General features: G+C 45.8%; 1 pseudogene; it reads right to left on the bottom strand.

The window, feature by feature from the left end:
• Window positions 1-93: 93 nt before the first annotated feature.
• Window positions 94-13,183, bottom strand: LOC121542354 (annotated as a pseudogene).
• Window positions 13,184-14,616: the final 1,433 nt, after the last annotated feature.

The following is a 14,616-nucleotide window of genomic DNA, read 5'->3' as shown; positions in this document are numbered from 1 at the left end:
AGAAAAGACAAGACATGACCGTAAAGTAGATCATTTATTTTGTAGTTCCTCCAGACAGCCTGTCAACAACCAGTTATGTTTTATTTATTTGTGTGTGTGTGTGTGTGTGTGTGTGTGGTTATTTTGGTTGAAGCAGTGATGAGCTGAAGCCACAAAACCTGGTGCCAGCCCAATATGACTTCTGACCCCTCTCTGTCCAGTTCCCATCATCACACATATCACATGAATTAACACATGGCCAAAGGACAATAACATCATTATCAGCGAAGGATTGGACACATAACTCCCTACATTAGCCAAACTGGGCATGAAGACCCGGAAGACAGAAGAAATGCACAGTAGTTGCACAGAATTCAAATTCAATATCTTAATACAAATTCTAAGTTATGGAATTCAAATACAATTTCTGTTCCCACTGAAATCGCTGCATAGTCTCCCACCCCCTTTCTGGGTGCAGGGGGGTCCGGGGGCATGCTCCCCCGGGATGTTTTTTTTTTGTAGAACAACTGTTAGATGGTCACTTCTGGTGACTTTTTAAAAGGACATTCTACTCCAAAATGAATGAAAATGTAATTATGTTGACACCTGAAATATTAATTTATCTTTAAAAGCATTATAACTTGTAGCCCAACTGATGCAGCATAGCGGCTTTAAATAAATAAGCTTAAGCATGGGTTTGCCCATCTCCATTTACCTCTATGAAAATCCCAAAAGACTCTGAATGCATCAAATGCAACATCTCGGCAGAAGCTCATCTCGGCAGAAATATGTATGTACATTTTATCCATATTTTTTGGGAGTGGCGCCAACGATTTAGAAGCAGCTGGGCTCCTTCTCAGAAGAAGTCCTTGGAGGCGGCCTCCACAAAATTGGGTGCGGCCATGAGGATGGCGATGGTACAGATGATGTTGAACACACTGAACCCCACCAGACACAGACGGTCGATGACCACTGCTGCAAACTGCCACTTCTCTGCCACGCTCACCCTGCGGTCCTGCTCACGGAGACCCTCGGCCAGGAACCGCACCTCCGCCAGCAGGGCCTGGAGCTGGGCCTCCGCTTCCCCAGCCTGGAACACCCCGGCCTGGGCATGGCCCGTACCCACTCCCCTTGCTCCAACCCCGTCCTCTACACAGCTGGAACCTGAGGATGAGGGGTCAGGATCTGGAGATGTGGGGGGTTGTGGCGGGGGGCTACCGAACGTTGTGGGGGAGGGTGGGTGGTGTTGGAGGATCGGGTGTCAGAACCCCTTCTTTCTTCTTCTCCTCTTCCTCCTCCTCCTCCTCTTCCTCCTCTCCAGGTGACAGCAGGGTCTGGTTCAGGAAGAATCTGGAAGCCCATGCAGGGCAGGTGTCCATTGGGCTGAGGGTGGGGGGTGGAGGGGAGATTGGTATTAGGGCTGGGGTGTAGGTTAAGAAGGGGCTGGGGATTTCGATTTGGGTTAAGGTGGATATTAGGCTGGGGGTTTGGATTATGGTTGGGATAGGACTGGAGGGTAGGATTGGACAGTGGGTGTGGTAGGGGCTGCCTGAGACTGGCCTGCAGAGAGGTGAGGCTCTGGGGGAAGGTTAAGGGGGCCGTGGTGGGTGTAGTGGGGGGAGAGGAGAAGGTCTTGGTCTGGGGGTTCGAGGGGCTGTGGTGGGGTGTGAGCTCGCCCCACTCTTCTGGACACTTCATCCTCAGAAACCAGGGAACCCACTGGAGTAGAACCAACTCAACCTGAGAGAGACACACACAGAGATAGTAGGCAAGAGGACCCAGGGACCTACTGCGGCAGAACCAACTGAGAGAGAGGGAGAGGACACACACACAGATTAGATACACACACACACACACACATATAGTAAGTAGATGAGAGGAACCAGGGAATGTACTGCAGTAGAACCAACTACACCTGAGAAAAAAGTACAGGACATACAGAAGGTCCAGACAGTCACAGATATGAGAGGAACACACACAGACAGTCACAGACACATTTCAGGATCAATAGACAGACCTAGAGCCTTACCCACTGAGGCATGTCTCCACTGTTGGGGTCGTGGTGATGGTACTGAAGTACAACTACAGTCGCCACCACTGACATCCCTACGGTAACCATGGTGCTCACAAAATACTGACCTAGGATGGAGAGACAGTATTATAGTACACTTACACACAGACACACACACACAAACACACACACAGACACACACACACACACACACACACACACACACACACACACATACAGTCACTGACCTATCAGTGGAATGCAGTCTGAGGTAGCTGGCATAATCTCAGCCACCAGCAACATGAAGAAAGTCTGAGAGAGAAGAATTGTGATGCCTGGAGAGAGAGATGGGCAATACGATACATTTACGCTGGGAAATACAGCAATACTTTTGGGTAGTACAAGTCTCCATCTCTCTGCCAACTCACCCCACCCATCCATCTCTCTCTCCATCTCTGTTCCTCCCCTCCCCACCCACCCCCCTTTTCTCCCTCCATCTCTGTCCCTCCCCTACCCCCCTTTTCTCCCTCCATCTCTGTCCCTCCCCTACCCCCTTCTCTCCTTCCATCTCTGTTCCTCCCCTCCCCACCCACCCCCCCTTTTCTCCCTCCATCTCTGTCCCTCCCCACCCCCTTCTCCCTCCATCTCTGTCCCTCCCCTACCACCTTCTCTCCTTCCATCTCTGTTCCTCCCCTACCCCCTTCTCTCCTTCCATCTCTGTTCCTCCCCTCCCCTACCCCCTTCTCTCCCTCCATCTCTGTCCCTCCCCTACCCCCTTTTCTCCCTCCATCTCTGTCCCTCCCCCCTATCTCTCTCTCCCTCTCCCCTCCCCTTCTCTCCCTCCATCTCTGTCCCTCCCCTACCCCCTTCTCTCCTTCCATCTCTGTCCCTCCCCTCCCCCACCTTCTTCCCTCCATCTCTGTCCCTCTCCTACCCCCCTTCTCTCCCTCCATCTCTGTCCCTCCCCTACCCCCCTTCTCTCCTTCCATCTCTGTCCCTCCCCACCCCCTTTTCTCCCTCCAGGTTTTCTTGAACCGCTGTAGAATTACTGACGGAGAAACTTCATCACTCTGAAGTATCATTTATTTCTGTTCTATCTTTCCCTTACACCTCATCTCCCCTCTGTTCTATCTTTCCCTTACACCTCATCTTCCCTCTGTTCTATCTTTCCCTTACACCTCATCTTCCCTCTGTTCTATCTTTCCCTTACACCTCATCTTCCCTCTGTTCTATCTTTCCCTTACACCTCTCCCTCTTCCCCCCCTCTCCTCCCCTCTTCTCCCCCTCTCCTCCTCCCCCTCTCCTCACCTAGACCTATCTTCTCCCCCGATTGGGCTGGCAGTAGGAACACCAGCAGTGTCAAGGAGGAGATGAGAACACAGGGGACGAGGAGGTTGAGAGCGTAGAACAGAGTTCTCCGCCGTAGGGTCACAACAAAGGTCACGTCAGAGTAGGGCTCTGTACAGCACTCGTAAAATATCTCATGACGATCACCTGGTACACCTATAAGAGGGGGGAGAGATTAGAAAATAAGACAGAGGAGAGAGAGATACAAGAGGGATGGAAAAGAGGAGAGGGAGAGTAAAGTGTGGAGGGACAAGCTGGATCGGGGGGCAGACAGAGCTGTCTCTCACCCAGCAGTTCCCACTCTCCATTGGACATGTATCCTGACAGGTCAGCCTCCTGCATCTGGAGGTCCAGCAGCCAGCCGTCAAACGTCCACGAGCCAAACTTCAGCTCACAGTGCTGGATGTCAAAGGGAAACCAACGCACGTCCACTTCACACGCACTGCTGAAAATACCTGGGACAGGGAGAGAGGGGGTGGTGAGAGATGTGGGGGGAGAGGGAGTGAGAGAAGGGAGAGGGGGAGAAATTAAAGAGAGATTGAGAGAGAAGTGCATTACCGGTAAGGGAAAGTGGGGTAAGTTGAGCCATTTGTTACATTCAGCATCAAGGGAAATACAGTGAGCACCATAATTAATTGGACAGTGAACATTTGTTTGTTATTTTGGTTCTGTACTCTAGCACTTTGAGTTTGAAAGGATACAATGACAATGAGGGTGAAGTGCAGACTGTCAGCTTTAATTTGAGGGTATTTTCATACATATCGGATGAACCGTTTAGAAATTCTAGAAGCTTTTGTACATGGTCCCCCCCATTTTCGGGCATCAAAAAACATTGGACAGTTTAACATAATGAGAATAAAGTAATCATTGTTAATATTTGGTCGCATATCCTTTGCATGCAATGACTGCTTGAAGTCTGCAATGCATCGACATCACCAGACGCTGGGTATCTTCCCGGGTGATGCTCTGCCAGGCCTGTACTGCAGCCATCTTCAGTTCCTGCTTGTTTCGGGGACTTATTGCCTCCAGTCTCCTCTTCAGCATGTAAAATGCATGTTCAATTGGATTCAGATCCGGTGATTGACTCAGCCAGTAATATCGCCTTTCTGTTCTTCAGGCTTATCAGTGGTTTGCATCTTGTAGTGTACCCTCTGTAGTCCTGCTGGTGTAGTCTTCTATGTATGGTAGACTTTGACACATCTACACCTGCATCCAGGAGAGTGTTTTTGATCTGTTGGGCTGTTGTCAGGGGGGTTTTCTTCACCATAGAGAGTATTCTCCGGTCATCCACTACAGTGGTCTTCCTCGGTCTACCAGGTCTGTTGACATAATTGAGTTCACCGGTTGTTTTTTTCTTGTTAATGATGAACCAAACTGTTGACTTGGGCATGGCCAGGGTTTTTGCAATGTTCCTGCTTGATTGATTTTCATTTCTGAGCCTTATGACAGCCAGCTTCATTTGCATCGACAAACACCATGCTCTACCAACTGAGGTACATCCCTGCCGGCCATTCCCTCCCTTACCCTGGACAACGCTGGGCCAATTGTGCGCCGTCCCATGGGTCTCCCGGTCGCGGCCGGCTACGACAGAGCCTGGATTCAAACCAGGATCTCTAGTGGCACAGCTAGCACTGCGATGCAGTGCCTTAGACCACTGCGCCACTTAGGATACCCTCAAATTAAAGCTGACAGTCTGCACTTAACCCTCATTGTCATTGTATCCTTTCAAACTCAAAGTGCTAGAGTACAGAACCAAAATAACAAAAAAATGGTCACTGTCCAATGAATTATGGTGCTCACTGTATAGTATTCTTTCTAACAAAGATATCTACATATATTTCAGGATGTTGTGAATCCCTGGAAATAATCAGAATGAATGTAAACACTACAGTTTTGAAAACACAGCTTGTCCAAAAAAGGCTCAACTTAGCCCATGGCCATTGGCTCAACTTACCCTAAGGCAAACATTTTGATTATATTAGCCCACACAGCTACAAGGATGTACTTTCATGCTAGGTTTAGGACCTCATATTGAAGCTTATAGAGACCCCAACTGATGTGACTTTGATCTACGGCGCACAATTGGCCCAGCGTCGTCCAGGGTAGGGGAGGGAATGGCCGGCAGGGAGGTAGCTCAGTTGGTAGAGCATGGCGTTTGCAACGCCAGGGTTGTGGGTTCGATTCCCACGGGGGGCCAGTATGAAAATAAAAAAGAATAATGTATGCACTAACTGTAAGTCACTCTGGATAAGAGCGTCTGCTAAATGACGTAAATGTAAATGTTTAGATATAAGCATCATGAAACCTCTAACACAATACATTTGTTTGACTTGGTGAAAATACTTTTTTTGGACATAACTTGCTTACCACTTTTCCCATTTAGTTTCTTCCTTCACAGACAAATATTTGATCAAATAATACATTTTGTGTATGATTTCCTAGAAACAAGTGTGGCTCAACTTACCCCACTCTCTAAAATGAGAGAGGACGGTCAGAGAGGAATAAAAAGAGAGAAAAAAGGTTGATCTATAGACGTACCTGGAGGTAGGTACTCACAGAAGCCACTGGAGTTGACCAGCACGTAGCTCTTAAAGGTGGCATCAAACTTATCATGGGCACTGACATGGACAAAAAAGAAAGATCAGCATGGTGTGTGTGTGTGTGTGTGTGTGTGTGTGTGTGTGTGTGTGTGTGTGTGTGTGTGTGTGTGTGTGTGTGTGTGTGTGTGTGTGTGTGTGTGTGTGTGTGTGTGTGTGTGTGTGTGTGTGTGTGTGTGTGTGTGTGTGTGTGTGTGTGTGTGTGTGTGTGTGTGTGTGTGTGTGCGTGCGTGTGCGTGCGTGTGTGTGCGTGTGTGTGTGTGCACTTCAAAAAAGCCAACTTAACCAGTTGCTTAATCAGCCTTATTCTGGAAGTTGAATAGACTTCAAAATAGCGTTGAAGTTGATTCAAATGAAAATATCAAGGCAACCAGCTGCAATATGATTTATAGTTTGCTCAAAGCCACGCCCATCATTGACATATTTCCCAGCATGCAGGATGATTTTCAGAATTGTTTGGTTTAATACCTGTGTTTTTGCATACACATTGTTTGGTTGATTCATCTTATGCTACACAAAGATAAATAAAATACATTTTTCTAAACTAATCCAATCTGTTAATCTGGATATCCTCACTCTGGCTGAATTCCAAAAGGAATTACACATAACTTTGCAAGCAGGCTTGATATGGCCTGTAAACCAGGAGTTTCAGATCACTGTGTTAGGGTGTAACTAGTGATGAGCATCCCAAGTCTTTTCGGTGAGCCAGATCTTTTGGCGCCACTCACGTAATGAGCCGTTCATTTTGCTCCCTAACGGCTCTTCATTTAGTAGCGCATAAAAATGTGAGAAAAACCCATAAAAAATAGCACATTTCTAATGTAAAGCCTAAAATGTTCCCTACCATTATGCAGATAGTGAAATGTGAGTTCAAATACATTTTCCCAGGACTAAATTAGATTGCTTGGCTCTCTCCTCAATAACTATTGTTCCTGCAGTGAGGAATGAACATCTTCAGAGAATGTTTTAATCTACAGATAATGGTTGTCTGGAGCTCAAAAGGCAGCAGTAGCAGGGAGCCAAATGAATGACTCTTTCACAGATACGATACGGTTCCCGACATTCACCAAAAATATCTGTTCAAAAAGAGCCGTTCATTCGCGAACAACTCATCACTAATATGTAATTTATTATAATGTATTGTCATAAAGAGATTCATTTTAAACATATTCACTTACAGTGCCTTTAGAAAGTATTCACAACCCCTTGACTTTATCCACATTTTGTTGTGTTACAACCTGAATTTTAAATTGATTACATTGAGATGTTGTGTCACTGGACTACACAAGATACCCCATAATGTGAAAGTTGAATAAAGTTTTTAGAAATGTTTAGAAATTAATGAAAAATGAAAAGCTGAAATGTCTTGAGTCAATAAGTATTGAACTTTTTTTTATGGCAAGCTTAAATAAGTTCAGGAGTAAAAAAAAAAAAAAAGAAGCTCACTCCGTGTGTAATAATAGTGTTAAACAATGGACTCACTCTGTGTGCAATATTAGTGTTTAATATGATTTTTTCATGACTACCTCATCTCTGTACCCCACACATACAGTGGGGGAAAAAAGTATTTAGTCAGCCACCAATTGTGCAAGTTCTCCCACTTAAAAAGATGAGAGAGGCCTGTGATTTTCATCATAGGTACACGTCAACTATGACAGACAAATTGAGATTTTTTTTCTCCAGAAAATCACATTGTAGGATTTTTAATGAATTTATTTGCAAATTATGGTGGAAAATAAGTATTTGGTCACCTACAAACAAGCAAGATTTCTGGCTCTCACAGACCTGTAACTTCTTCTTTAAGAGGCTCCTCTGTCCTCCACTCGTTACCTGTATTAATGGCAACTGTTTGAACTTGTTATCAGTATAAAAGACACCTGTCCACAACCTCAAACAGTCACACTCCAAACTCCACTATGGCCAAGACCAAAGAGCTGTCAAAGGACACCAGAAACACAATTGTAGACCTGCACCAGGCTGGGAAGACTGAATCTGCAATAGGTAAGCAGCTTGGTTTGAAGAAATCAACTGTGGGAGCAATTATTAGGAAATGGAAGACATACAAGACCACTGATAATCTCCCTCGATCTGGGGCTCCATGCAAGATCTCACCCCGTGGGGTCAAAATGATCACAAGAACGGTGAGCAAAAATCCCAGAACCACACGGGGGGACCTAGTGAATGACCTGCAGAGAGCTGGGACCAAAGTAACAAAGCCTACCATCAGTAACACACTACACCGCCAGGGACTCAAATCCTGCAGTGCTAGACGTGTCCCCCTGCTTAAGCCAGTACATGTCCAGGCCCGTCTGAAGTTTGCTAGAGTGCATTTGGATGATCCAGAAGAGGATTGGGAGAATGTCATATGGTCAGATGAAAACAAAATAGAACTTTTTGGTAAAAACTCAACTCGTCGTGTTTGGAGGACAAAGAATGCTGAGTTGCATCCAAAGAACACCATACCTACTGTGAAGCATGGGGGTGGAAACATCATGCTTTGGGGCTGTTTTTCTGCAAAGGGACCAGGACGACTGATCCGTGTAAAGGAAAGAATGAATGGGGCCATGTATCGTGAGATTTTGAGTGAAAACCTCCTTCCATCAGCAAGGGCATTGAAGATGAAACGTGGCTGGGTCTTTCAGCATGACAATGATCCCAAACACACCGCCCGGGCAACGAAGGAGTGGCTTCGTAAGAAGCATTTCAAGGTCCTGGAGTGGCCTAGCCAGTCTCCAGATCTCAACCCCATAGAAAATCTTTGGAGGGGAGTTGAAAGTCTGTGTTGCCCAGCGACAGCCCCAAAACATCACTGCTCTAGAGGAGATCTGCATGGAGGAATGGGCCAAAATACCAGCAACAGTGTGTGAAAACCTTGTGAAGACATACAGAAAACGTTTGACCTGTGTCATTGCCAACAAAGGGTATATAACAAAGTATTGAGAAACTTTTGTTATTGACCAAATACTTATTTTCCACCATAATTTGCAAATAAATTCATTAAAAATCCTACAATGTGATTTTCTGGAATTCTTTTTCTCATTTTGTCTGTCATAGTTGACGTGTACCTATGATGAAAATTACAGGCCTCTCTCATCTTTTTAAGTGGGAGAACTTGCACAATTGGTGGCTGACTAAATACTTTTTTTCCCCACTGTATAATGATCTGTAAGGTCCCTCAGTCGAGCAGTGAATTTCAAACACAGATTCAACCACAAAGACCAGGGAGATTTTCCAATGCCTCGCAAAGAAGGGTAACTATTGGTAGATGGGTAACAAATTAATAAGCAGACATTGAATAGCCCTTTGAGCATGAAGTTATTAATTACACTTTGGATGGTGTATCAATGCACCCAGTCATTACAAAGATACAGGCTTCCTTCCTAACTCAGTATATTGTACAATCCAGGTGTGCAAAGGTCTTGCTATCTATGCTATTCTGTTGAGCAAATAAGAAACCCTATTGCAGCTGGTTGCCTTGATATTTTAAGTTAAATAAACAAATACATTTTTAGAGAGAGAGAGACCCACACCTGTTGTACAGTAGTATATCAGGTATCCAGACCTGGTCAGTAGTGAAGCGAAGGGTTTTCACTCCTGGGTATTCTGACTGGTTCCACTGAAGGTAGTGGTCAAACCATTGCTATATAAATCCAGTCAATAAATTATTAAGGTTACAGGGGCTGCGTTTACACAGGTAGACCAATTCTGATCTTTTTTCCACTAATTGGTCTTTTGACCAATCACATCAGATCTTTTCACGTCAGATGTTTTTCAGAGCAAAATACCAATTAGTGAAACAAATATCAGAATTGGGCTGCCTGTCTAAACACAGCTAGGGAGCCACACACACACACACGCATGGACACACATGCAGAGTCACACACATGCATGGACATGCATGGACACACACAGACATGCTCACCATCTGAAGCCAGGCATTAGTGGTGAGGATCTGGTTTTTCTCATCCTGGAATAAGACAAGACAGTTAAATTAGTGTGTGTGTGTGTGTGTGTGTGTGTGTGTGTGTGTGTGTGTGTGTGTGTGTGTGTGTGTGTGTGTGTGTGTGTGTGTGTGTGTGTGTGTGTGTGTGTGTGTGTGTGTGTGTGTGTGTGTGTGTGTGTGTGTGTGTGTGTGTGTGTGTGTGTGTGTGTGTGTGTGTGTAAGAGAACATGGGAGCGTACCACATCCATGACTTGTAAGAGAGTGTAGGAGAATCGGACAGTGAGTGGTAGAGAGTCGTTGGCCACAGGTCTCTCCATACGGTTATAGTCCCTCAGTAGCTCCCTCAATAGATTACGCTGGTGGGGACCCTGCTCAGAGACTGAGAGAGGGGGAGGGAGAGAGAGAAGGAGGGGGATAAGGAGTGGAAAGGAGGGAAAGGGATGAGGAGGAGGGAGGAGAGCGGGAGAGAGAGAGTGCAATGACGAGAGGGAAAGAATAGGAAGACAGTGGATCAGAGGAGTCAACATAGACAGTTACAAAGAGACAGCTACATTCCAGAAGACAGAAGGAAAAATGCAGGAGCACAACTTTGGTGGGGGGTGGGGGACTTTAGAATGAGATGTTCGACGAGCAGGTGTCCACATACTTTTGGTAATGTAGTGTATATATATATATATACTGTAGCTACAGGCTAGAGCTGAACTGGCTGTGGTAGCTACTCTCTAGCTAATTCATTCACCTCAGTCAAGAGGGTATGAAACATTAGCTAACGTTACATGTCAGTTACACTACTAGCTCAGCACTGGGAATAAACACTCATTTAGTTTTTTTTCTGTTAAGTTAAACAGCATTTACCTAGCCAGCTACATCAGTCAACTAAAGAGTAGCCAGTTTCTGCTCTGCTTGCTTTTACAACTCAGAGAAAGAGCACAACACATACGGACTGACAACAGCTGCCTCTGTTCAACTCTCCCATGCTGGTCCAGCCAGCCTTTCAGAAGCTTGGCCTTCACACAGCCTGTCCACCCGCTCTGTGGTATCCGTGTGGTCCTAAATCCAGCCGTCTAAAACCTCCAAACAGCATACCCGACTGCTCTAAGGTGTCCACATGGTCCTAAAGCACACCAATGCTGTTTTTGGTATCACTATGCAATGATAAATGCAATTTCAGAATTTTGGGGGGTCATTCCCCCAGTCCCCAGTGAATGTTGCGCCCCTGGAAAAATGAGAGAGAGAAATATATAGAAAGGGAAAGAGAAAGGAGTAAAGTGAAAGAGATATGATTGCACTGATAGAGAGGAAGAATATCTAAAACAGCTGGAAGAGATGAGCTGTAGGAGAACAAAAGATGAATAGAGAAGGGAGTGACAGAGATAAAAACATGATGAGAACAGAGACACCAAAAGAAAGAAGAGATCATTTGAACGGAACGGTTTCAAATGGTTTTGAACGAAGCTGTTTGAAAACGAGTACAGAGATGTATAGATGACTGGAAGAGGCAGAGGGCGGGGAAGTGAAGAGAGGGTGAAAGAGGAGAATCAAGAGGAGAGAGAATGAAGAGATCGATGGAGTATCCAGACAGGCCCATTAATTGTTAAAGGTAGAGTCAGCGATATGACGTAGATTAACAAAGTAAACAGCGTAGTGGGTCAATTTCCGCAACAACTAAAAACGTTGGAGAGCAAGGCTAAACCTCTCTTTCGGTCCCCTGGCTACCACATTGTAATAGCGTGAAGCGAACCTGTGCACATACGCAGATACTGTGTGTGACTGTGTGAGAGCAAAGTATTGCATCTTGCTCATCGCAATATCTACGCTGCTGTTCATGCAACGACATTTCGCTGACTCTACCTTTAAGGGGATCGACCAGTAACAGACAGTCTTTCTGTGGTCGTTAAAACGCCTGATCTATTCCACGCTGGAAATAGTGATGCATTAAACACTAAAAACCTTCAACTCAGACAAACAATCAGACAGACAGACAGACAGGAGGACAGGAACCTCACTTCTAGCAGCTCCATCGTGGACTGACTTCATTCATTCCCGTTTCACAACTGTATCAGACTTAATGTATCTGTGCAGTTGATTAAATTCTGTAGCAATGTCTAACGAGTGAATGTAGGCCCACATACAGTAGAGTACAGTCTGTATAGCAGCATGTTGCGTTTGTATGTAATATACTATTATGCACCACAATGCTTGTAAATGACCTTTGTGGGGATTCATTTGTTGTGTTGTATTGCAATGTATTGTATTGTATTCACACCCGTCGCTATGGGCGGGCCCGCCCCCAAAAATGCTTGTGCCCCCCCCCCCCCACTTGAGGGATTTTTTTTATTAAATATACATACTGTAGGCTAATAATAATTGTGCCCTGCCCTCCCATGCATTTCATATGCCCCCCTTAAGACTGAGGTCTGGCGAGGGGTCTGATTGTATTACTCTGGTGAATATCACCCCACAGAAAGAGCATCAATATGCAGTAACTAGATGGATCATATCAATATACAGTCACAAGATGTTAGCCATCTAAGATGCTGCTGCTGGTGCAGAGAGGAATAAATCAACCAATAATGGATTAAAACAGACAGGAGGGTTTGATTTTACAACTGTGATGAACAACATCCTAACCTGTAAGCTCTGTGATCGTTCTTCTCTGTTGTCTCTCTTTATTCCTGCTCCTCTTCTCTCCTCCCTCTCTGTTCATTTCCCTCTCCTCTCTTCTCTCTTCTATACAGCTGGAACTGTACGGTTGAGTTATCTCATATATCAATGGCCTTGCACCCAAACATACACTACTGATCCTGCACCAAGCCATACACTGCTGATCCTGCACCTTCCCATACACTGCTGACCATGCACCAAGCCATACACTGCTGACCGTGCACCCAGCCATACACTGCTGATCCTGCACCCAGCCATACACTGTCTATACAAAGTTGCATAAATTAACTGTGTCGGTGCAGTGTCATTATGCATACAGTGGTTTGAAATAGAGTGCAATATGTCTCTCTCACACACACACACATACACGCATTGCGCACATGCGCAATACACACACACACATATTGTACGTACACGTAGACACAAATATACATACACAAACACACAGAGAGAGAGAGAGAGAGAGAGAGAGAGAGAGAGAGAGAGAGAGAGAGAGAGAGAGAGAGAGAGAGAGAGAGAGAGAGAATGAAATTCCCTCACCGTGGAGCAGAGCTGAGAGTCCAAACAGACAGATAGCCACAGACTGCCTCATGTTGCACTACTGAACATAGAGAGCAGAGAAAGAGAAAGTGAACAACAGAGACGGAGAGAGAGAGGCAGGGTAGAGTGGAATAGAGTGGGAGGGAGGAGAAGTCAGGAGCAAGTCGGGCAGCAACAGAGGGAGAGAAGAGAAGAGAGAGAGAGACAAGGAAGAGAAGGAGGGTAGGGAGACAGAGAGGCAAGAAGAAAACAAGCTGAGTGGAAGACAGAGAGAGGGAGAAAGAGCGAGGTTGGATTGGTGGAGAGGGAAAGAAGCTGGCAGCAACACAGGAAGAGAGGTACAGGGCAGGAGAGAGGGAGAAATAGGTGAAGAGGCAGTAGTTACTCTTAGAAAAAAGGATTCCAAAAGGGTTCTTCAGCTGTCCCCATAGGAGAACCCTTTTTGGTTCCAGGTAGAACACTGTTTGGTTCCAGGTAGAACTACACTATATATACAGAAGTATGTGGACACCAGGATTCAGCTATTTCAGCCACACCCGTTGCTGACAGGTGTATAAAATCGAGCACACAGTCATGCAATCGCCATAGACAAACATTTGCAGTAGAATGGCCTTACTGATGAGCTCAGTGACATTCAATGACTGCCCAACTTTCTGCCCCGGTCAACTGTAAGTGCTGTTATTGTGAAGTGGAAACGTCTAGGAGCAACAACGGCTCAGCTGCAAAGTGGTAGGCCACACAAGCTCACAGAACGGGACCGCTGAGTGCTGAAGCACATAGCGCGTAAAAATCGTCTGTCCTCGGTTGCAACACTCACTACCGAGTTCCAAACTGCCTCTGGAAGCAACGTCAGCACAAGAACTGTTCGTCGGGAGCTTCATGAAATGAGTTTCCATGGCCGAGCAGCCGCACACAAGCCTAAGATCACCATGCGCAATGCCAAGCGCTGACTGGAGTGGTGTAAAGCTCGCCGACATTGGACTCTGGAGCACTGGAAACATGTCCTCCGGAGTGATGAATCACGCTTCACCATCTCGCGGATGCCAGAAGAATGCTACCTGCCCGAATGAATAGTGCCAACTGTAAGGTTTGGTGGAGGAGAAATAATGGTCTGGGGCTGTTTTTCATGGTTCGGGCTAGGCCCTTTAGTTCCAGTGAAGGGAAATCTTAACGCTACAGTATACAATGACATTCTAGACGATTCTGTGCTTCCAACTTTTGGCAACAGTTTGGGGAAGGCCCTTTCCTGTTTCAGCATGACAATCCCCCTGTGCAAAAAGCGAGGTCCATACAGAAATGGTGTGTTGAGATCGGTGTGGAAGAACTTGACTGGACTGAACCAAAAGGGGTTCTTCAAAGGGTTCTCCTATGTGGACAGCTGAAGAACCGTTTTAGGTTCTAGATAGCACCTTTATTTCTAAGAGAGAGGTAGTGAGCCAGGCGTTAGCAGCAACAGCGAGAGAGAGGGCAGAGAGGCGAGGGGAAGAGAGGCAGGAAAGCAATAAGCAGTTTTGATACAAATGGAGAGGTTCCCT

Source organism: Coregonus clupeaformis, unplaced genomic scaffold (assembly GCF_020615455.1).
Source record: "Coregonus clupeaformis isolate EN_2021a unplaced genomic scaffold, ASM2061545v1 scaf2261, whole genome shotgun sequence".
In the NCBI taxonomy this organism is placed as follows: domain Eukaryota; kingdom Metazoa; phylum Chordata; class Actinopteri; order Salmoniformes; family Salmonidae; genus Coregonus; species Coregonus clupeaformis.
This window is presented reverse-complemented; position numbering and strand designations above follow the sequence as displayed.